Source organism: Hyla sarda, unplaced genomic scaffold, assembly GCF_029499605.1.
Source record: "Hyla sarda isolate aHylSar1 unplaced genomic scaffold, aHylSar1.hap1 scaffold_2541, whole genome shotgun sequence".
Lineage (NCBI taxonomy): Eukaryota > Metazoa > Chordata > Amphibia > Anura > Hylidae > Hyla > Hyla sarda.
Window position 1 is genome coordinate 1 of NW_026609229.1, and position 23,829 is coordinate 23,829.

Consider the following 23,829-nt stretch of genomic DNA (forward strand, 5'->3'; position numbering starts at 1 on the left):
TGTAACCATAGGGATTTGTGATGTCACCTAGAACCTTCACAGCAGCGACAGCTTTATGAGGAGCATCAGCACTGCTCTGCCTGAGCAGAACCATCACCGCCATAGGTTGTCAAATAACCCGGATTTAACCCACACAGGTAAGTCCAATGGGGTGCAGGCATGTCCTCTATGCTTACAGCTTCCCGTGGGTGTTGGTTTGATACCGTTTGGGGACAGCCAAGGAGGCATCTGCAGGCAACAAAGGTAGGTGTGTGCTTGTGTGTGTGTTTCCTATGCAGATCCTAAGCCCAGTGTCACATGCAAGTAGGAGGAGTAAGAAGGGTTCCTGGCAAATCCGGGTTATGGATTGCATTTAAAAAGGCCCCGTGGGAGTGCAATGGGCCCCTGTCTTGCTGCTTAGCAATAATGGTATGGGTTTAGGTTCTGCTGTGTGTACTGGTGGTTGACTGCCCCCCAGCCCAGAGTGTGCATGGAAAATTGTCTGGCAGCCTCCCTGACAGCAAGCAGTGATAGTGCCCATGAAGGGGACCTTGTTGGGCCCGCCCCTTTCACGGTTATCGCTTCTCGGCCTTTTGGCTAAGATCAAGTGTAGTATCTGTTCTTATCAGTTTAATATCTGATACGTCCCCTATCTGGGGACCATATATTAAATGGATTTTTGAGAACGGGGGCCGATTTCGAAGCTTGCTTCCGTCGCCCTATGCATTGACCCGATATGGCAGTATCTTCGGGTACAGTGCACCACCCCCTTACAGGGTTAAAAAGAAAGATTCCTACTTTCATTGCTACCTGCTTGCTGGCTAGCCAGCTAGCCAGCCCTGTGGGCCTTGCTGCTGCTGCTGCTGCAGCCAAAAAACAAAAGGTGGTGCTGCTGCTGCTTCTGCTGCTTCTGCTTCTGCTTGTGTCTGGCCCCTGTTGGAGCGTCCAGGCACAGGACTTCTGCTGCTGCTGACTAAATGGCCTCCTTAATTGGATCATTTGAGTAGGCAGCACACCTGTGCAGGTAGGGCATGACATGATAGGCAGCTGCCTTGATAGCGGGTGGGTGCTGAATGTTCCTAATTGACAAAATAAGATTAATGCTTATGAAGAAATATAAAATCTCATCCCTTCCCCAATATCGCGCCACACCCCTACCCCTTAATTCCCTGGTTGAACTTGATGGACATATGTCTTTTTTCGACCGTACTAACTATGTAACTATGTAACATAACATGGGGGGGGGGGTCTCCTGGCTGTTCACACAGGTGTGTCATTGCTGTACATTGACCATGCATTGCTTCTGTGGTATTGCAAAGGCAAAGACAAATGCTTCCAGCCATCCATTGCACTAATGGATTGGTCATCAGCTGGCTGTCTATGTCCCGCATCAATATAGACCAAAGTACAGAGGGTTAGGCTATGCTATTGTGCACCTACCTGATGCATCAGAAGGTGCGAGGCCCTTGCTAAATTCTGTGCACAGACTTTGAGATCTATGCTTTAGACTGTATCTAAACCTGCTCCAACATGGACTGACATTCTGGCCTACTTTCAGCCGATGCGACTTGTCTGTCGCTGAACAGTCGCTTTTTATGTATTCAGCACCTATGTATAATGTTGTAAAAATGCTCTAGAAGCTAAAGTCGCAGAAATGTCACACATATTTGGCCTGCAACTTTCTGTGCGACAAATTCAGACAGGAAAAATCAGTATAAATCCTTAGAAAATTATCCCCCAGTGTCTCCATCTGCTGGCGGTATTGAATAAGCATTGCTGCACTGATGGGGTATGCATTAGACGAAAAAAAAGAAGAAAAAGAAGAATAATACGCCCAGAAAAGAGGCGAAAAGGAGAAAAACGTAAAAAAACGTGAAAAAAAAGTAAGAGGAAGAGAAGGGAAAAAAAGGTGGAAATGGGTTTAAAAGTGATTTCGGCGGAGAAATATATATATATATATATATATATATATATATATATATATATACGCGCACACACACACATATATATAAACGTATTCTCCGTTGAGATATTGCAGCCGCTGCTGTGTCCAGGCCCAGGAGCCTTAGCACTGTGCTGTGATGTCACTCAATACCACTGACATCACTAGGTGTAAACAACATCTCTCCTTTGCTGTGTATGTGACTATGGAGCTGTTTGGTGATGTCGTCTATTATGGCCTTCATAGAAGCAACAGGAGATTGTTGCATCCATCTAGAACCCTCAGAACTACAGTGCTATGATGTCACTCACTTCCACAGGCCTTGCAGAGTGTAAACAACAACAACCCAGCTTTGTTGTGTATGTAACCATAGGGATTTGTGATGTCACCTAGAACCTTCACAGCAGCGACAGCTTTATGAGGAGCATCAGCACTGCTCTGCCTGAGCATAACCATCACCGCCATAGGTTGTCAAATAACCCGGATTTAACCCACACAGGTAAGTCCAATGGGGTGCAGGCATGTCCTCTATGCTTACAGCTTCCCGTGGGTGTTGGTTTGATACCGTTTGGGGACAGCCAAGGAGGCATCTGCAGGCAACAAAGGTAGGTGTGTGCTTGTGTGTGTGTTTCCTATGCAGATCCTAAGCCCAGTGTCACATGCAAGTAGGAGGAGTAAGAAGGGTTCCTGGCAAATCCGGGTTATGGATTGCATTTAAAAAGGCCCCGTGGGAGTGCAATGGGCCCCTGTCTTGCTGCTTAGCAATAATGGTATGGGTTTAGGTTCTGCTGTGTGTACTGGTGGTTGACTGCCCCCCAGCCCAGAGTGTGCATGGAAAATTGTCTGGCAGCCTCCCTGACAGCAAGCAGTGATAGTGCCCATGAAGGGGACCTTGTTGGGCCCGCCCCTTTCACGGTTATCGCTTCTCGGCCTTTTGGCTAAGATCAAGTGTAGTATCTGTTCTTATCAGTTTAATATCTGATACGTCCCCTATCTGGGGACCATATATTAAATGGATTTTTGAGAACGGGGGCCGATTTCGAAGCTTGCTTCCGTCGCCCTATGCATTGACCCGATATGGCAGTATCTTCGGGTACAGTGCACCACCCCCTTACAGGGTTAAAAAGAAAGATTCCTACTTTCATTGCTACCTGCTTGCTGGCTAGCCAGCTAGCCAGCCCTGTGGGCCTTGCTGCTGCTGCTGCTGCAGCCAAAAAACAAAAGGTGGTGCTGCTGCTGCTTCTGCTGCTTCTGCTTCTGCTTGTGTCTGGCCCCTGTTGGAGCGTCCAGGCACAGGACTTCTGCTGCTGCTGACTAAATGGCCTCCTTAATTGGATCATTTGAGTAGGCAGCACACCTGTGCAGGTAGGGCATGACATGATAGGCAGCTGCCTTGATAGCGGGTGGGTGCTGAATGTTCCTAATTGACAAAATAAGATTAATGCTTATGAAGAAATATAAAATCTCATCCCTTCCCCAATATCGCGCCACACCCCTACCCCTTAATTCCCTGGTTGAACTTGATGGACATATGTCTTTTTTCGACCGTACTAACTATGTAACTATGTAACATAACATGGGGGGGGGGGTCTCCTGGCTGTTCACACAGGTGTGTCATTGCTGTACATTGACCATGCATTGCTTCTGTGGTATTGCAAAGGCAAAGACAAATGCTTCCAGCCATCCATTGCACTAATGGATTGGTCATCAGCTGGCTGTCTATGTCCCGCATCAATATAGACCAAAGTACAGAGGGTTAGGCTATGCTATTGTGCACCTACCTGATGCATCAGAAGGTGCGAGGCCCTTGCTAAATTCTGTGCACAGACTTTGAGATCTATGCTTTAGACTGTATCTAAACCTGCTCCAACATGGACTGACATTCTGGCCTACTTTCAGCCGATGCGACTTGTCTGTCGCTGAACAGTCGCTTTTTATGTATTCAGCACCTATGTATAATGTTGTAAAAATGCTCTAGAAGCTAAAGTCGCAGAAATGTCACACATATTTGGCCTGCAACTTTCTGTGCGACAAATTCAGACAGGAAAAATCAGTATAAATCCTTAGAAAATTATCCCCCAGTGTCTCCATCTGCTGGCGGTATTGAATAAGCATTGCTGCACTGATGGGGTATGCATTAGACGAAAAAAAAGAAGAAAAAGAAGAATAATACGCCCAGAAAAGAGGCGAAAAGGAGAAAAACGTAAAAAAACGTGAAAAAAAAGTAAGAGGAAGAGAAGGGAAAAAAAGGTGGAAATGGGTTTAAAAGTGATTTCGGCGGAGAAATATATATATATATATATATATATATATATATATATATATATATATATACGCGCACACACACACATATATATAAACGTATTCTCCGTTGAGATATTGCAGCCGCTGCTGTGTCCAGGCCCAGGAGCCTTAGCACTGTGCTGTGATGTCACTCAATACCACTGACATCACTAGGTGTAAACAACATCTCTCCTTTGCTGTGTATGTGACTATGGAGCTGTTTGGTGATGTCGTCTATTATGGCCTTCATAGAAGCAACAGGAGATTGTTGCATCCATCTAGAACCCTCAGAACTACAGTGCTATGATGTCACTCACTTCCACAGGCCTTGCAGAGTGTAAACAACAACAACCCAGCTTTGTTGTGTATGTAACCATAGGGATTTGTGATGTCACCTAGAACCTTCACAGCAGCGACAGCTTTATGAGGAGCATCAGCACTGCTCTGCCTGAGCAGAACCATCACCGCCATAGGTTGTCAAATAACCCGGATTTAACCCACACAGGTAAGTCCAATGGGGTGCAGGCATGTCCTCTATGCTTACAGCTTCCCGTGGGTGTTGGTTTGATACCGTTTGGGGACAGCCAAGGAGGCATCTGCAGGCAACAAAGGTAGGTGTGTGCTTGTGTGTGTGTTTCCTATGCAGATCCTAAGCCCAGTGTCACATGCAAGTAGGAGGAGTAAGAAGGGTTCCTGGCAAATCCGGGTTATGGATTGCATTTAAAAAGGCCCCGTGGGAGTGCAATGGGCCCCTGTCTTGCTGCTTAGCAATAATGGTATGGGTTTAGGTTCTGCTGTGTGTACTGGTGGTTGACTGCCCCCCAGCCCAGAGTGTGCATGGAAAATTGTCTGGCAGCCTCCCTGACAGCAAGCAGTGATAGTGCCCATGAAGGGGACCTTGTTGGGCCCGCCCCTTTCACGGTTATCGCTTCTCGGCCTTTTGGCTAAGATCAAGTGTAGTATCTGTTCTTATCAGTTTAATATCTGATACGTCCCCTATCTGGGGACCATATATTAAATGGATTTTTGAGAACGGGGGCCGATTTCGAAGCTTGCTTCCGTCGCCCTATGCATTGACCCGATATGGCAGTATCTTCGGGTACAGTGCACCACCCCCTTACAGGGTTAAAAAGAAAGATTCCTACTTTCATTGCTACCTGCTTGCTGGCTAGCCAGCTAGCCAGCCCTGTGGGCCTTGCTGCTGCTGCTGCTGCAGCCAAAAAACAAAAGGTGGTGCTGCTGCTGCTTCTGCTGCTTCTGCTTCTGCTTGTGTCTGGCCCCTGTTGGAGCGTCCAGGCACAGGACTTCTGCTGCTGCTGACTAAATGGCCTCCTTAATTGGATCATTTGAGTAGGCAGCACACCTGTGCAGGTAGGGCATGACATGATAGGCAGCTGCCTTGATAGCGGGTGGGTGCTGAATGTTCCTAATTGACAAAATAAGATTAATGCTTATGAAGAAATATAAAATCTCATCCCTTCCCCAATATCGCGCCACACCCCTACCCCTTAATTCCCTGGTTGAACTTGATGGACATATGTCTTTTTTCGACCGTACTAACTATGTAACTATGTAACATAACATGGGGGGGGGGGTCTCCTGGCTGTTCACACAGGTGTGTCATTGCTGTACATTGACCATGCATTGCTTCTGTGGTATTGCAAAGGCAAAGACAAATGCTTCCAGCCATCCATTGCACTAATGGATTGGTCATCAGCTGGCTGTCTATGTCCCGCATCAATATAGACCAAAGTACAGAGGGTTAGGCTATGCTATTGTGCACCTACCTGATGCATCAGAAGGTGCGAGGCCCTTGCTAAATTCTGTGCACAGACTTTGAGATCTATGCTTTAGACTGTATCTAAACCTGCTCCAACATGGACTGACATTCTGGCCTACTTTCAGCCGATGCGACTTGTCTGTCGCTGAACAGTCGCTTTTTATGTATTCAGCACCTATGTATAATGTTGTAAAAATGCTCTAGAAGCTAAAGTCGCAGAAATGTCACACATATTTGGCCTGCAACTTTCTGTGCGACAAATTCAGACAGGAAAAATCAGTATAAATCCTTAGAAAATTATCCCCCAGTGTCTCCATCTGCTGGCGGTATTGAATAAGCATTGCTGCACTGATGGGGTATGCATTAGACGAAAAAAAAGAAGAAAAAGAAGAATAATACGCCCAGAAAAGAGGCGAAAAGGAGAAAAACGTAAAAAAAACGTGAAAAAAAAGTAAGAGGAAGAGAAGGGAAAAAAAGGTGGAAATGGGTTTAAAAGTGATTTCGGCGGAGAAATATATATATATATATATATATATATATATATATATATATATACGCGCACACACACACATATATATAAACGTATTCTCCGTTGAGATATTGCAGCCGCTGCTGTGTCCAGGCCCAGGAGCCTTAGCACTGTGCTGTGATGTCACTCAATACCACTGACATCACTAGGTGTAAACAACATCTCTCCTTTGCTGTGTATGTGACTATGGAGCTGTTTGGTGATGTCGTCTATTATGGCCTTCATAGAAGCAACAGGAGATTGTTGCATCCATCTAGAACCCTCAGAACTACAGTGCTATGATGTCACTCACTTCCACAGGCCTTGCAGAGTGTAAACAACAACAACCCAGCTTTGTTGTGTATGTAACCATAGGGATTTGTGATGTCACCTAGAACCTTCACAGCAGCGACAGCTTTATGAGGAGCATCAGCACTGCTCTGCCTGAGCAGAACCATCACCGCCATAGGTTGTCAAATAACCCGGATTTAACCCACACAGGTAAGTCCAATGGGGTGCAGGCATGTCCTCTATGCTTACAGCTTCCCGTGGGTGTTGGTTTGATACCGTTTGGGGACAGCCAAGGAGGCATCTGCAGGCAACAAAGGTAGGTGTGTGCTTGTGTGTGTGTTTCCTATGCAGATCCTAAGCCCAGTGTCACATGCAAGTAGGAGGAGTAAGAAGGGTTCCTGGCAAATCCGGGTTATGGATTGCATTTAAAAAGGCCCCGTGGGAGTGCAATGGGCCCCTGTCTTGCTGCTTAGCAATAATGGTATGGGTTTAGGTTCTGCTGTGTGTACTGGTGGTTGACTGCCCCCCAGCCCAGAGTGTGCATGGAAAATTGTCTGGCAGCCTCCCTGACAGCAAGCAGTGATAGTGCCCATGAAGGGGACCTTGTTGGGCCCGCCCCTTTCACGGTTATCGCTTCTCGGCCTTTTGGCTAAGATCAAGTGTAGTTCTGCTCACTTGGTCTGGCCAGAGGGTGTCTGGGGTACCCGGCTCCTTTGCCTGGGGGGATCGTCCTTCTTAACGGAGGGACTTCACCCCCCTGCTGCTATTAGGGAGCCGGCTTAGTCCCCAGACAACGGGGAGCGATCACCACCACCTACCTGCTTACAGTGGGGGAGGTGTTTATCCTGATGGACATGGCTGGATCAAGTGGAGCATCATCAGAAGGCATCCCTGAGTATGCTAAGCTCAGAAATGGAGTCCGGATTTCCTTATTGGATACCTGTAAGAGAGGAAAAGGATTATGTTTCGTGGTCGAGGAGATCTTATTCAAGTTGCTGGAAATTAAGAAGGAACAAATCCTGTCTATGCTTGAATTCCCAAGAAATGGACACTACGATGTTATATTGGCTTCTGAAGAGGACTTTAATTTTTTTTGCAGCAAGTACCAGCAAAAGAAGGCCAATCCAGTTTTGGAGGGTGTGGAGGTGACCCCGCATTTTCCGAACCAGGAGAAAATATTGACGGTACGGATGTATAGCCCATATATATTGGAAAAAGACATTGAGACTTTTCTTTCTAGATTCTGTGACAATATTCTGTCAAAGGGAAAAGTCCTGAACCAATATGGCCTATGGACTACAAAATGGAAATTTAAAGTTAAATTTAAAATGGAACCTGACGGTAAAGTAATTTATCCACCTGGGCGATTCAAAATTGGATCGGTCAATGGTGACTTGTTCTATTCAGGGATGGAGGAATTTTGCCGTAAATGTAAACAATACGGGCACGGGAAAGACTTATGTACTCACTCGTGGTGCTATAAGTGCCAGGAGGGAGGTCATGAAGCAGACACCTGCAACAACAACAAAAAAAAGAAGTGTCATCTGTGCGGTGAGGAAGATCACCTGGTAAATTTATGTCCCAAGAAACAAACAACGAAAAAGGAAACAGCTAAAAGGAGTAGGGAAGAAGAAGAAATTGTAGAACCTGAGTTGGAGGAAGTTCCAGCCAGAAAAGTGGCTGAAGAAAAGAAAAAGAAAGAAGAGGTTTATGTACCAATGGAATTTGGAGGTGTTTTGGATGGCATGTTGGAAAATATGCCAAAAAAGGAAAGAAAACCATTTGATATGGATTTAATGGAACTAAGGTCGAAATATGGAAATCGGTACGAGGAAGCTAGAGACAAAGTGTATTTTTCATTTCAAGCTGATATGGACAGATTTTTGGACACTTATAAAGTTCCATCTTGGTTGGGACTTCCGGTAAAAAGACAGATGATAAGAGGAACGATAAACCGTGGAATGATAGATTTCTTAATGGTATATGCCTGGAGAAATGGAATTTCTCTATGATTAATTACTGGTCAAAGCAATGTTTGTTTGTTATTGTAAATGTGTATGTTTTTTTTTTTTCTGGTTAAATCTTTTTTATTGATTTTATTTCGTGGTCATTAGTGTTAAAAAGAAATAAAAAATGGGTTACCTGATGATGAGCAACAATCGAGTTCAAATAAGATCTTGGAACTCTGATTGAGTTTCTGAGGGCTAACTTAAAAATCTGTTCTTATCAGTTTAATATCTGATACGTCCCCTATCTGGGGACCATATATTAAATGGATTTTTGAGAACGGGGGCCGATTTCGAAGCTTGCTTCCGTCGCCCTATGCATTGACCCGATATGGCAGTATCTTCGGGTACAGTGCACCACCCCCTTACAGGGTTAAAAAGAAAGATTCCTACTTTCATTGCTACCTGCTTGCTGGCTAGCCAGCTAGCCAGCCCTGTGGGCCTTGCTGCTGCTGCTGCTGCAGCCAAAAAACAAAAGGTGGTGCTGCTGCTGCTTCTGCTGCTTCTGCTTCTGCTTGTGTCTGGCCCCTGTTGGAGCGTCCAGGCACAGGACTTCTGCTGCTGCTGACTAAATGGCCTCCTTAATTGGATCATTTGAGTAGGCAGCACACCTGTGCAGGTAGGGCATGACATGATAGGCAGCTGCCTTGATAGCGGGTGGGTGCTGAATGTTCCTAATTGACAAAATAAGATTAATGCTTATGAAGAAATATAAAATCTCATCCCTTCCCCAATATCGCGCCACACCCCTACCCCTTAATTCCCTGGTTGAACTTGATGGACATATGTCTTTTTTCGACCGTACTAACTATGTAACTATGTAACATAACATGGGGGGGGGGGGTCTCCTGGCTGTTCACACAGGTGTGTCATTGCTGTACATTGACCATGCATTGCTTCTGTGGTATTGCAAAGGCAAAGACAAATGCTTCCAGCCATCCATTGCACTAATGGATTGGTCATCAGCTGGCTGTCTATGTCCCGCATCAATATAGACCAAAGTACAGAGGGTTAGGCTATGCTATTGTGCACCTACCTGATGCATCAGAAGGTGCGAGGCCCTTGCTAAATTCTGTGCACAGACTTTGAGATCTATGCTTTAGACTGTATCTAAACCTGCTCCAACATGGACTGACATTCTGGCCTACTTTCAGCCGATGCGACTTGTCTGTCGCTGAACAGTCGCTTTTTATGTATTCAGCACCTATGTATAATGTTGTAAAAATGCTCTAGAAGCTAAAGTCGCAGAAATGTCACACATATTTGGCCTGCAACTTTCTGTGCGACAAATTCAGACAGGAAAAATCAGTATAAATCCTTAGAAAATTATCCCCCAGTGTCTCCATCTGCTGGCGGTATTGAATAAGCATTGCTGCACTGATGGGGTATGCATTAGACGAAAAAAAAGAAGAAAAAGAAGAATAATACGCCCAGAAAAGAGGCGAAAAGGAGAAAAACGTAAAAAAACGTGAAAAAAAAGTAAGAGGAAGAGAAGGGAAAAAAAGGTGGAAATGGGTTTAAAAGTGATTTCGGCGGAGAAATATATATATATATATATATATATATATATATATATATATATATATATATATATACGCGCACACACACACATATATATAAACGTATTCTCCGTTGAGATATTGCAGCCGCTGCTGTGTCCAGGCCCAGGAGCCTTAGCACTGTGCTGTGATGTCACTCAATACCACTGACATCACTAGGTGTAAACAACATCTCTCCTTTGCTGTGTATGTGACTATGGAGCTGTTTGGTGATGTCGTCTATTATGGCCTTCATAGAAGCAACAGGAGATTGTTGCATCCATCTAGAACCCTCAGAACTACAGTGCTATGATGTCACTCACTTCCACAGGCCTTGCAGAGTGTAAACAACAACAACCCAGCTTTGTTGTGTATGTAACCATAGGGATTTGTGATGTCACCTAGAACCTTCACAGCAGCGACAGCTTTATGAGGAGCATCAGCACTGCTCTGCCTGAGCAGAACCATCACCGCCATAGGTTGTCAAATAACCCGGATTTAACCCACACAGGTAAGTCCAATGGGGTGCAGGCATGTCCTCTATGCTTACAGCTTCCCGTGGGTGTTGGTTTGATACCGTTTGGGGACAGCCAAGGAGGCATCTGCAGGCAACAAAGGTAGGTGTGTGCTTGTGTGTGTGTTTCCTATGCAGATCCTAAGCCCAGTGTCACATGCAAGTAGGAGGAGTAAGAAGGGTTCCTGGCAAATCCGGGTTATGGATTGCATTTAAAAAGGCCCCGTGGGAGTGCAATGGGCCCCTGTCTTGCTGCTTAGCAATAATGGTATGGGTTTAGGTTCTGCTGTGTGTACTGGTGGTTGACTGCCCCCCAGCCCAGAGTGTGCATGGAAAATTGTCTGGCAGCCTCCCTGACAGCAAGCAGTGATAGTGCCCATGAAGGGGACCTTGTTGGGCCCGCCCCTTTCACGGTTATCGCTTCTCGGCCTTTTGGCTAAGATCAAGTGTAGTATCTGTTCTTATCAGTTTAATATCTGATACGTCCCCTATCTGGGGACCATATATTAAATGGATTTTTGAGAACGGGGGCCGATTTCGAAGCTTGCTTCCGTCGCCCTATGCATTGACCCGATATGGCAGTATCTTCGGGTACAGTGCACCACCCCCTTACAGGGTTAAAAAGAAAGATTCCTACTTTCATTGCTACCTGCTTGCTGGCTAGCCAGCTAGCCAGCCCTGTGGGCCTTGCTGCTGCTGCTGCTGCAGCCAAAAAACAAAAGGTGGTGCTGCTGCTGCTTCTGCTGCTTCTGCTTCTGCTTGTGTCTGGCCCCTGTTGGAGCGTCCAGGCACAGGACTTCTGCTGCTGCTGACTAAATGGCCTCCTTAATTGGATCATTTGAGTAGGCAGCACACCTGTGCAGGTAGGGCATGACATGATAGGCAGCTGCCTTGATAGCGGGTGGGTGCTGAATGTTCCTAATTGACAAAATAAGATTAATGCTTATGAAGAAATATAAAATCTCATCCCTTCCCCAATATCGCGCCACACCCCTACCCCTTAATTCCCTGGTTGAACTTGATGGACATATGTCTTTTTTCGACCGTACTAACTATGTAACTATGTAACATAACATGGGGGGGGGGGGTCTCCTGGCTGTTCACACAGGTGTGTCATTGCTGTACATTGACCATGCATTGCTTCTGTGGTATTGCAAAGGCAAAGACAAATGCTTCCAGCCATCCATTGCACTAATGGATTGGTCATCAGCTGGCTGTCTATGTCCCGCATCAATATAGACCAAAGTACAGAGGGTTAGGCTATGCTATTGTGCACCTACCTGATGCATCAGAAGGTGCGAGGCCCTTGCTAAATTCTGTGCACAGACTTTGAGATCTATGCTTTAGACTGTATCTAAACCTGCTCCAACATGGACTGACATTCTGGCCTACTTTCAGCCGATGCGACTTGTCTGTCGCTGAACAGTCGCTTTTTATGTATTCAGCACCTATGTATAATGTTGTAAAAATGCTCTAGAAGCTAAAGTCGCAGAAATGTCACACATATTTGGCCTGCAACTTTCTGTGCGACAAATTCAGACAGGAAAAATCAGTATAAATCCTTAGAAAATTATCCCCCAGTGTCTCCATCTGCTGGCGGTATTGAATAAGCATTGCTGCACTGATGGGGTATGCATTAGACGAAAAAAAAGAAGAAAAAGAAGAATAATACGCCCAGAAAAGAGGCGAAAAGGAGAAAAACGTAAAAAAACGTGAAAAAAAAGTAAGAGGAAGAGAAGGGAAAAAAAGGTGGAAATGGGTTTAAAAGTGATTTCGGCGGAGAAATATATATATATATATATATATATATATATATATATATATATATATACGCGCACACACACACATATATATAAACGTATTCTCCGTTGAGATATTGCAGCCGCTGCTGTGTCCAGGCCCAGGAGCCTTAGCACTGTGCTGTGATGTCACTCAATACCACTGACATCACTAGGTGTAAACAACATCTCTCCTTTGCTGTGTATGTGACTATGGAGCTGTTTGGTGATGTCGTCTATTATGGCCTTCATAGAAGCAACAGGAGATTGTTGCATCCATCTAGAACCCTCAGAACTACAGTGCTATGATGTCACTCACTTCCACAGGCCTTGCAGAGTGTAAACAACAACAACCCAGCTTTGTTGTGTATGTAACCATAGGGATTTGTGATGTCACCTAGAACCTTCACAGCAGCGACAGCTTTATGAGGAGCATCAGCACTGCTCTGCCTGAGCAGAACCATCACCGCCATAGGTTGTCAAATAACCCGGATTTAACCCACACAGGTAAGTCCAATGGGGTGCAGGCATGTCCTCTATGCTTACAGCTTCCCGTGGGTGTTGGTTTGATACCGTTTGGGGACAGCCAAGGAGGCATCTGCAGGCAACAAAGGTAGGTGTGTGCTTGTGTGTGTGTTTCCTATGCAGATCCTAAGCCCAGTGTCACATGCAAGTAGGAGGAGTAAGAAGGGTTCCTGGCAAATCCGGGTTATGGATTGCATTTAAAAAGGCCCCGTGGGAGTGCAATGGGCCCCTGTCTTGCTGCTTAGCAATAATGGTATGGGTTTAGGTTCTGCTGTGTGTACTGGTGGTTGACTGCCCCCCAGCCCAGAGTGTGCATGGAAAATTGTCTGGCAGCCTCCCTGACAGCAAGCAGTGATAGTGCCCATGAAGGGGACCTTGTTGGGCCCGCCCCTTTCACGGTTATCGCTTCTCGGCCTTTTGGCTAAGATCAAGTGTAGTATCTGTTCTTATCAGTTTAATATCTGATACGTCCCCTATCTGGGGACCATATATTAAATGGATTTTTGAGAACGGGGGCCGATTTCGAAGCTTGCTTCCGTCGCCCTATGCATTGACCCGATATGGCAGTATCTTCGGGTACAGTGCACCACCCCCTTACAGGGTTAAAAAGAAAGATTCCTACTTTCATTGCTACCTGCTTGCTGGCTAGCCAGCTAGCCAGCCCTGTGGGCCTTGCTGCTGCTGCTGCTGCAGCCAAAAAACAAAAGGTGGTGCTGCTGCTGCTTCTGCTGCTTCTGCTTCTGCTTGTGTCTGGCCCCTGTTGGAGCGTCCAGGCACAGGACTTCTGCTGCTGCTGACTAAATGGCCTCCTTAATTGGATCATTTGAGTAGGCAGCACACCTGTGCAGGTAGGGCATGACATGATAGGCAGCTGCCTTGATAGCGGGTGGGTGCTGAATGTTCCTAATTGACAAAATAAGATTAATGCTTATGAAGAAATATAAAATCTCATCCCTTCCCCAATATCGCGCCACACCCCTACCCCTTAATTCCCTGGTTGAACTTGATGGACATATGTCTTTTTTCGACCGTACTAACTATGTAACTATGTAACATAACATGGGGGGGGGGGTCTCCTGGCTGTTCACACAGGTGTGTCATTGCTGTACATTGACCATGCATTGCTTCTGTGGTATTGCAAAGGCAAAGACAAATGCTTCCAGCCATCCATTGCACTAATGGATTGGTCATCAGCTGGCTGTCTATGTCCCGCATCAATATAGACCAAAGTACAGAGGGTTAGGCTATGCTATTGTGCACCTACCTGATGCATCAGAAGGTGCGAGGCCCTTGCTAAATTCTGTGCACAGACTTTGAGATCTATGCTTTAGACTGTATCTAAACCTGCTCCAACATGGACTGACATTCTGGCCTACTTTCAGCCGATGCGACTTGTCTGTCGCTGAACAGTCGCTTTTTATGTATTCAGCACCTATGTATAATGTTGTAAAAATGCTCTAGAAGCTAAAGTCGCAGAAATGTCACACATATTTGGCCTGCAACTTTCTGTGCGACAAATTCAGACAGGAAAAATCAGTATAAATCCTTAGAAAATTATCCCCCAGTGTCTCCATCTGCTGGCGGTATTGAATAAGCATTGCTGCACTGATGGGGTATGCATTAGACGAAAAAAAAGAAGAAAAAGAAGAATAATACGCCCAGAAAAGAGGCGAAAAGGAGAAAAACGTAAAAAAACGTGAAAAAAAAGTAAGAGGAAGAGAAGGGAAAAAAAGGTGGAAATGGGTTTAAAAGTGATTTCGGCGGAGAAATATATATATATATATATATATATATATATATATATATATATATATATACGCGCACACACACACATATATATAAACGTATTCTCCGTTGAGATATTGCAGCCGCTGCTGTGTCCAGGCCCAGGAGCCTTAGCACTGTGCTGTGATGTCACTCAATACCACTGACATCACTAGGTGTAAACAACATCTCTCCTTTGCTGTGTATGTGACTATGGAGCTGTTTGGTGATGTCGTCTATTATGGCCTTCATAGAAGCAACAGGAGATTGTTGCATCCATCTAGAACCCTCAGAACTACAGTGCTATGATGTCACTCACTTCCACAGGCCTTGCAGAGTGTAAACAACAACAACCCAGCTTTGTTGTGTATGTAACCATAGGGATTTGTGATGTCACCTAGAACCTTCACAGCAGCGACAGCTTTATGAGGAGCATCAGCACTGCTCTGCCTGAGCAGAACCATCACCGCCATAGGTTGTCAAATAACCCGGATTTAACCCACACAGGTAAGTCCAATGGGGTGCAGGCATGTCCTCTATGCTTACAGCTTCCCGTGGGTGTTGGTTTGATACCGTTTGGGGACAGCCAAGGAGGCATCTGCAGGCAACAAAGGTAGGTGTGTGCTTGTGTGTGTGTTTCCTATGCAGATCCTAAGCCCAGTGTCACATGCAAGTAGGAGGAGTAAGAAGGGTTCCTGGCAAATCCGGGTTATGGATTGCATTTAAAAAGGCCCCGTGGGAGTGCAATGGGCCCCTGTCTTGCTGCTTAGCAATAATGGTATGGGTTTAGGTTCTGCTGTGTGTACTGGTGGTTGACTGCCCCCCAGCCCAGAGTGTGCATGGAAAATTGTCTGGCAGCCTCCCTGACAGCAAGCAGTGATAGTGCCCATGAAGGGGACCTTGTTGGGCCCGCCCCTTTCACGGTTATCGCTTCTCGGCCTTTTGGCTAAGATCAAGTGTAGTATCTGTTCTTATCAGTTTAATATCTGATACGTCCCCTATCTGGGGACCATATATTAAATGGATTTTTGAGAACGGGGGCCGATTTCGAAGCTTGCTTCCGTCGCCCTATGCATTGACCCGATATGGCAGTATCTTCGGGTACAGTGCACCACCCCCTTACAGGGTTAAAAAGAAAGATTCCTACTTTCATTGCTACCTGCTTGCTGGCTAGCCAGCTAGCCAGCCCTGTGGGCCTTGCTGCTGCTGCTGCTGCAGCCAAAAAACAAAAGGTGGTGCTGCTGCTGCTTCTGCTGCTTCTGCTTCTGCTTGTGTCTGGCCCCTGTTGGAGCGTCCAGGCACAGGACTTCTGCTGCTGCTGACTAAATGGCCTCCTTAATTGGATCATTTGAGTAGGCAGCACACCTGTGCAGGTAGGGCATGACATGATAGGCAGCTGCCTTGATAGCGGGTGGGTGCTGAATGTTCCTAATTGACAAAATAAGATTAATGCTTATGAAGAAATATAAAATCTCATCCCTTCCCCAATATCGCGCCACACCCCTACCCCTTAATTCCCTGGTTGAACTTGATGGACATATGTCTTTTTTCGACCGTACTAACTATGTAACTATGTAACATAACATGGGGGGGGGGGTCTCCTGGCTGTTCACACAGGTGTGTCATTGCTGTACATTGACCATGCATTGCTTCTGTGGTATTGCAAAGGCAAAGACAAATGCTTCCAGCCATCCATTGCACTAATGGATTGGTCATCAGCTGGCTGTCTATGTCCCGCATCAATATAGACCAAAGTACAGAGGGTTAGGCTATGCTATTGTGCACCTACCTGATGCATCAGAAGGTGCGAGGCCCTTGCTAAATTCTGTGCACAGACTTTGAGATCTATGCTTTAGACTGTATCTAAACCTGCTCCAACATGGACTGACATTCTGGCCTACTTTCAGCCGATGCGACTTGTCTGTCGCTGAACAGTTCGCTTTTTATGTATTCAGCACCTATGTATAATGTTGTAAAAAATGCTCTAGAAGCTAAAGTCGCAGAAATGTCACACATATTTGGCCTGCAACTTTCTGTGCGACAAATTCAGACAGGAAAAATCAGTATAAATCCTTAGAAAATTATCCCCCAGTGTCTCCATCTGCTGGCGGTATTGAATAAGCATTGCTGCACTGATGGGGTATGCATTAGACGAAAAAAAAGAAGAAAAAGAAGAATAATACGCCCAGAAAAGAGGCGAAAAGGAGAAAAACGTAAAAAAAAACGTGAAAAAAAAAGTAAGAGGAAGAGAAGGGAAAAAAAGGTGGAAATGGGTTTAAAAGTGATTTCGGCGGAGAAATATATATATATATATATATATACTATATATATATATATATATATATATACGCGCACACACACACATATATATAAACGTATTCTCCGTTGAGATATTGCATGCCGCTGCTGTGTCCAGGCCCAGGAGCCTTAGCACTGTGCTGTGATGTCACTCAATACCACTGACATCACTAGGTGTAAACAACATCTCTCCTTTGCTGTGTATGTGACTATGGAGCTGTTTGGTGATGTCGTCTATTATGTGCCTTCATAGAAGCAACAGGAGATTGTTGCATCCATCTAGAACCCTCAAAACTACAGTGCTATGATGTCACTCACTTCCACAGGCCTTGCAGAGTGTAAACAACAACAACCCAGCTTTGTTGTGTATGTAACCATAGGGATTTGTGATGTCACCTAGAACCTTCACAGCAGCGACAGCTTTATGAGGAGCATCAGCACTGCTCTGCCTGAGCAGAACCATCACCCCGCCATAGGTTGTCAAATAACCCGGATTTAACCCCACACAGGTAAGTCCCAATGGGGTGCAGGCATGTCCTCTATGCTTACAGCTTCCCGTGGGTGTTGGTTTGATACCGTTTGGGGGACAGCCAAGGAGGCATCTGCAGGCAACAAAGGTAGGTGTGTGCTTGTGTGTGTGTTTCCTATGCAGATCCTAAGCCCAGTGTCACATGCAAGTAGGAGGAGTAAGAAGGGTTCCTGGCAAATCCGGGTTATGGATTGCATTTAAAAAGGCCCCGTGGGAGTGCAATGGGCCCCTGTCTTGCTGCTTAGCAATAATGGTATGGGTTTAGGTTCTGCTGTGTGTACTGGTGGTTGACTGCCCCCCAGCCCAGAGTGTGCATGGAAAATTGTCTGGCAGCCTCCCTGACAGCAAGCAGTGATAGTGCCCATGAAGGGGGACCTTGTTGGGGCCCCGCCCCTTTCACGGTTATCGCTTCCTCGGCCTTTTGGCTAAGATCAAGTGTAGTATCTGTTCTTATCAGTTTAATATCTGATACGACCCCTATCTGGGGACCATATATTAAATGGATTTTTGAGAACGGGGGCCGATTTCGAAGCTTGCTTCCGTCGCCCTATGCATTGACCCGATATGGCAGTATCTTCGGGTACAGTGCACCACCCCCCCTTACAGGGTTAAAAAGAAAGATTCCTACTTTCATTGCTACCTGCTTGCTGGCTAGCCAGCTAGCCAGCCCCTGTGGTGCCTTGCTGCTGCTGCTGCTGCAGCCAAAAAACAAAAGGTGGTGCTGCTGCTGCTTCTGCTGCTTCTGCTTCTGCTTGTGTCTGGCCCCTGTTGGAGCGTCCAGGCACAGGTACTTCCTGCTGCTGCTGACTAAATGGCCTCCTTAATTGGATCATTTTGAGTAGGCAGCACACCTGTGCAGGTAGGGCATGACATGATAGGCAGCTGCCTTGATAGCGGGGTGGGTGCTGAATGTTCCTAATTGACAAAATAAGATTAATGCTTATGAAGAAATATAAAATCTCATCCCTTCCCCAATATCGCGCCACACCCCTACCCCTTAATTCCCTGGTTGAACTTGATGGACAATATGTCTTTTTTCGACCGTACTAACTATGTAACTATGTAACATAACATGGGGGGGTGGGGGGGTCTCCTGGCTGTTCACACAGGTGTGTCATTGCTGTACATTGACCATGCATTGCTTCTGTGGTATTGCAAAGGCAAAGACAAATGCTTCCAGCCATCCATTGCACTAATGGATTGGTCATCAGCTGGCTGTCTATGTCCCGCATCAATATAGACCAAAGTACAGAGGGTTAGGCTATGCTATTGTGCACCTACCTGATGCATCAGAAGGTGCGAGGCCCTTGCTAAATTCTGTGCACAGACTTTGAGATCTATGCTTTAGACTGTATCTAAACCTGCTCCAGACATGGACTTGACATTCTGGCCTACTTCTTTCAGCCGATGCGATGCGACTTGTCTGTCGCTGAACAGTCGCTTTTTATGTATTCAGCACCTATGTATAATGTTGTAAAAATGCTCTAGAAGCTAAAGTCGCAGAAATGTCACACATATTTGGCCTGCAACTTTCTGTGCGACAAATTCAGACAGGAAAAATCAGTATAAATCCTTAGAAAAATTATCCCCCCAGTGGTCTCCATCTGCTGGCGGTATTGAATAAGCATTGCTGCACTGATGGGGTATGCATTAGACGAAAAAAAAGAAGAAAAAGAAGAATAATACGCCCAGAAAAGAGGCGAAAAGGAGAAAAACGTAAAAAAAACGTGAAAAAAAAAGTAAGAGGAAGAGAAGGGAAAAAAAGGTGGAAATGGGTTTAAAAGTGATTTCGGCGGAGAAATATATATATATATTATATATATATATATATATATATATATATATATATACGCGCACACTACACACCACACATATATATATAACGTATTCTCCGTTGAGATATTGCAGCCGCTGCTGTGTCCAGGCCCAGGAGCCTTAGCACTGTGCTGTGATGTCACTCAATACCACTGACATCACTAGGTGTAAACAACATCTCTCCTTTGCTGTGTATGTGACTATGGAGCTGTTTGGTGATGTCGTCTATTATGGCCTTCATAGAAGCAACAGGAGATTGTTGCATCCATCTAGAACCCTCAGAACTACAGTGCTATGATGTCACTCACTTCCACAGGCCTTGCAGAGTGTAAACAACAACAACCAGCTTTGTTGTGTATGTAACCATAGGATTTTGTGATGTCACCTAGAACCTTCACAGCAGCGACAGCTTTATGAGGAGCATCAGCACTGCTCTGCCTGAGCAGAACCATCACCCGCCATAGGTTGTCAAATAACCCGGATTTAACCCACACAGGTAAGTCCAATGGGGTGCAAGGCATGTCTCTCTATGCTTACAGCTTCCCGTGGGTGTTGGTTTGATTACCGTTTGGGGACAGCCAAGGAGGCATCTGCAGGCAACAAAGGTAGGTGTGTTGCTTGTGTGTGTGTTTCCTATGCAGATCCTAAGCCCAGTGTCACATGCAAGTAGGAGGAGTAAGAAGGGTTCCTGGCAAATCCGGGTTATGGATTGCATTTAAAAAGGCCCCGTGGGAGTGCAATGGGCCCCTGTCTTGCTGCTTAGCAATAATGGGTATGGGTTTAGGTTCTGCTGTGTGTACTGGTGGGTTGACTGCCCCCCAGCCCAGAGTGTGCATGGAAAATTGTCTGGGCAGCCTCCCTGACAGCAAGCAGTGATAGTGCCCATGAAGGGGGACCTTGTTGGGCCCGCCCCCTTTCACGGTTAATCGCTTCTTCGGCCTTTTGGCTAAGATCAAGTGTAGTATCTGTTCTTATCAGTTTAATATCTGATACGTCCCCTATCTGGGGACCATATATTAAATGGATTTTTGAGAACGCGGGGGCCCGATTTCGAAGCTTGCTTCCGTCGCCCTATGCTATTGACCCGATATGGCAGTATCTTCGGGTACAGTGCACCACCCCCTTACAGGGTTAAAAAGAAAGATTCCTACTTTCATTGCTACCTGCTTGCTGGCTAGCCAGCTAGCCAGCCCTGTGGGCCTTCTGCTGCTGCTGCTGCTGCAGCCAAAAAACAAAAGGTGGTGCTGCTGCTGCTTCTGCTGCTTCTGCTTCTGCTTGTGTCTGGCCCCTGTTGGAGCGTCCAGGCACAGGACTTCTGCTGCTGCTGACTAAATGGCCTCCTTAATTGGATCATTTGAGTAGGCAGCACACCTGTGCAGGTAGGGCATGACATGATAGGCAAGCTGCCTTGATAGCGGGTGGGTGCTGAATGTTCCTAATTGACAAAATAAGATTAATGCTTATGAAGAAATATAAAATCTCATCCCTTCCCCACATATCGCGCCACACTCCCCTACCCCTTAATTCCCTGGTTGAACTTGATGGACATATGTCTTTTTTTCGACCGTACTAACTATGTACCTATGTAACATAACATGGGGGGGGGGGGTCTCCTGGCTGTTCACACAGGTGTGTTCATTGCTGTACATTGACGCATTGCATTGCTTCTGTGGTATTGCAAAGGCAAAGACAAATGCTTCCAGCCATCCATTGCACTAATGGATTGGTCATCAGCTGGCTGTCTAATGTCCCGCATCAATATAGACCAAAGTACAGAGGGTTAGGCTATGCTATTGATGCACCTACCTGATGCATCAGAAGGTGCGAGGCCCTTGCTAAATTCTGTGCACAGACTTTGAGATCTATGCTTTAGACTGTATCTAAACCTGCTCCAACATGGACTGACATTCTGGCCCTACTTTCAGCCGATGCGACTTGTCTGTCGCTGAACAGTCGCTTTTTATGTATTCAGCACCTATGTATAATGTTGTAAAAATGCTCTAGAAGCCTAAAGTCGCAGAAATGTCACACATAATTTGGACCTGCAACTTTCTGTGCGCACAAATTCAGACAGGAAAAATCAGTATAAATCCTTAGAAAATTATCCCCCAGTGTCTCCATCTGGCTGGCGGTATTGAATAAGCATTGCTGCACTGATGGGGGTATGCATTAGACCGAAAAAAAAGAAGAAAAAGAAGAATAATACGCCCAGAAAAGAGGCGAAAAAGGAGAAAAACGTAAAAAAACGTGAAAAAAAAGTAAGAGAGGAAGAGACAGGGAAAAAAAAGGTGGAAATGGGTTTAAAAGTGATTTCGGCGGAGAAAATATATATATACTATATAATATATATATATATATAGTATATATATATATATACGCGCACACACACACATATATATAAACGTATTCTCCGTTGAGATATTGCAGCCGCTGCTGTGTCCAGGCCCAGGAGCCTTAGCACTGTGCTGTGATGTCACTCAATACCTACTGACATCACTAGGTGTAAACAACATCTCTCCTTTGCTGTGTATGTGACTATTGGAGCTGTTTGGTGATGTCGTCTATTATGGCCTTCATAGAAGCAACAGGAGATTGTTGCATCCATCTAGAACCCTCTCAGAACTACAGTGCTATGATGTCACTCACTTCCACAGGCCTTGCAGAGTGTAAACAACAACCAACCCAGCTTTGTTGTGTATGTAACCATAGGGATTTGTGTGATGTCACCTAGAACCTTCACAGCAGCGACAGCTTTATGAGGAGCATCAGCACTGCTCTGCCTGAGCAGAACCTATCACCGCCATAGGTTGTCAAATAACCCGGATTTAACCCACACAGGTAAGTCCAATGGGGTGCAGGCATGTCCTCTAATGCTTACAGCTTCCCGTGGGTGTTGGTTTGATACCGTTTGGGGACAGCCAAGGAGGCATCTGCAGGCAACAAAGGTAGGTGTGTGCTTGTGTGTGTGTTTCCTATGCAGATCCTAAGCCCAGTGTCACATGCAAGTAGGAGGAGTAAGAAGGGTTCCTGGCAAATCCGGGTTATGGATTGCATTTAAAAAGGCCCCGTGGGAGTGCAATGGGCCCCTGTCTTGCTGCTTAGCAATAATGGTATGGGTTTATGTTCTGCCTGTGTGTACTGGTGGTTGACTGCCCCCCAGCCCAGAGTGCATGGAAAATTGTCTGGCAGCCTCCCTGACAGCAAGCAGTGATAGTGCCCATGAAGGGGGACCTTGTTGGGCCCGCCCCCTTTCACGGTTATCGCTTCTCGGCCTTTTGGCTAAGATCAAGTGTAGTATCTGTCTTATCAGTTTAATATCTGATACGTCCCCTATTCTGGGGACCATATATATAAATGGATTTTTGAGAACGGGGGGCCCGATTTCGAAGCTTGCTTCCCGTCGCCCTATGCATTGACCCGATATGGCAGTATCTTCGGGTACAGTGCAACCACCCCCTTACAGGGTTAAAAGGAAAGATTCCTACTTTCATTGCTACCTGCTTGCTGGCTAGCCAGCTAGCCAGCCCTGTGTGCCTTGCTGCTGCTGCTGCTGCTGCAGCCAAAAAACAAAAGGTGGTGCTGCTGCTGCTTCTGCTGCTTCTGCTTCTGCTTGTGTCTGGCCCCTGTTGGAGCGTCCAGGCACAGGACTTCTGCTGCTGCTGACTAAAATGGCCCTCCTTAATTGGATCATTTGAGTAGGCAGCACACCTGTGCAGGTAGGGCAATGACATGATAGGCAGCTGCCTTGATAGCGGGTGGGTGCTGACTGTTCCTAATTGACAAAATAAGATTAATGCTTATGAAGAAATATAAAATCTCATCCCCTTCCCCAATATCGCGCCACACCCCTACCCCCTTAATTCCTGGTTGAACTTGATGGACATATGTCTTTTTTCGACCGTACTAACTATGTAACTATGTAACATAACATGGGGGGGGGGGGGGGGTCTCCTGGCTGTTCACACAGGTGTGTCATTGCTGTACATTGACCATGCATTGCTTCTGTGGTATTGCCTGATGCATCAGAAGGTGCGAGGCCCTTGCTAAATTCTGTGCACAGACTTTGAGATCTATGCTTTAGACTGTATCTAAACCTGCTCCAACATGGACTGACATTCTGGCCTACTTTCAGCCGATGCGACTTGTCTGTCGCTGAACAGTCGCTTTTTATGTATTCAGCACCTATGTATAATGTTGTAAAAATGCTCTAGAAGCTAAAGTCGCAGAAATGTCACACATATTTGGCCTGCAACTTTCTGTGCGACAAATTCAGACAGGA

At 45.8% G+C, this 23,829-nt stretch overlaps 9 non-coding genes and 1 pseudogene across 9 annotated transcripts; all 10 read left to right on the forward strand.

Moving 5' to 3' along the window:
• The first annotated feature begins 556 nt into the window (after positions 1-556).
• On the forward strand, positions 557-747 carry LOC130323759 (U2 spliceosomal RNA). The gene has a single exon (XR_008868965.1). It is a non-coding gene; the product is annotated as a U2 spliceosomal RNA (small nuclear RNA).
• A 2,092-nt stretch (positions 748-2,839) lies between these two features.
• LOC130323771 (U2 spliceosomal RNA) lies at positions 2,840-3,030 on the forward strand. Its single transcript, XR_008868976.1, has one exon. It is a non-coding gene; the product is annotated as a U2 spliceosomal RNA (small nuclear RNA).
• Positions 3,031-5,128: 2,098 nt separating this feature from the next.
• Positions 5,129-5,319, forward strand: LOC130323774 (U2 spliceosomal RNA). The gene has a single exon (XR_008868977.1). It is a non-coding gene; the product is annotated as a U2 spliceosomal RNA (small nuclear RNA).
• A 3,652-nt stretch (positions 5,320-8,971) lies between these two features.
• Positions 8,972-9,152, forward strand: LOC130323773 (U2 spliceosomal RNA; annotated as a pseudogene).
• A 2,105-nt stretch (positions 9,153-11,257) lies between these two features.
• On the forward strand, positions 11,258-11,448 carry LOC130323775 (U2 spliceosomal RNA). The gene has a single exon (XR_008868978.1). It is a non-coding gene; the product is annotated as a U2 spliceosomal RNA (small nuclear RNA).
• Positions 11,449-13,545: 2,097 nt separating this feature from the next.
• Positions 13,546-13,736, forward strand: LOC130323776 (U2 spliceosomal RNA). Its single transcript, XR_008868979.1, has one exon. It is a non-coding gene; the product is annotated as a U2 spliceosomal RNA (small nuclear RNA).
• Positions 13,737-15,834: 2,098 nt separating this feature from the next.
• Positions 15,835-16,025, forward strand: LOC130323760 (U2 spliceosomal RNA). The gene has a single exon (XR_008868966.1). It is a non-coding gene; the product is annotated as a U2 spliceosomal RNA (small nuclear RNA).
• A 2,114-nt stretch (positions 16,026-18,139) lies between these two features.
• LOC130323768 (U2 spliceosomal RNA) lies at positions 18,140-18,331 on the forward strand. The gene has a single exon (XR_008868973.1). It is a non-coding gene; the product is annotated as a U2 spliceosomal RNA (small nuclear RNA).
• A 2,144-nt stretch (positions 18,332-20,475) lies between these two features.
• LOC130323769 (U2 spliceosomal RNA) lies at positions 20,476-20,671 on the forward strand. Its single transcript, XR_008868974.1, has one exon. It is a non-coding gene; the product is annotated as a U2 spliceosomal RNA (small nuclear RNA).
• A 2,138-nt stretch (positions 20,672-22,809) lies between these two features.
• LOC130323770 (U2 spliceosomal RNA) lies at positions 22,810-23,004 on the forward strand. Its single transcript, XR_008868975.1, has one exon. It is a non-coding gene; the product is annotated as a U2 spliceosomal RNA (small nuclear RNA).
• Positions 23,005-23,829: the final 825 nt, after the last annotated feature.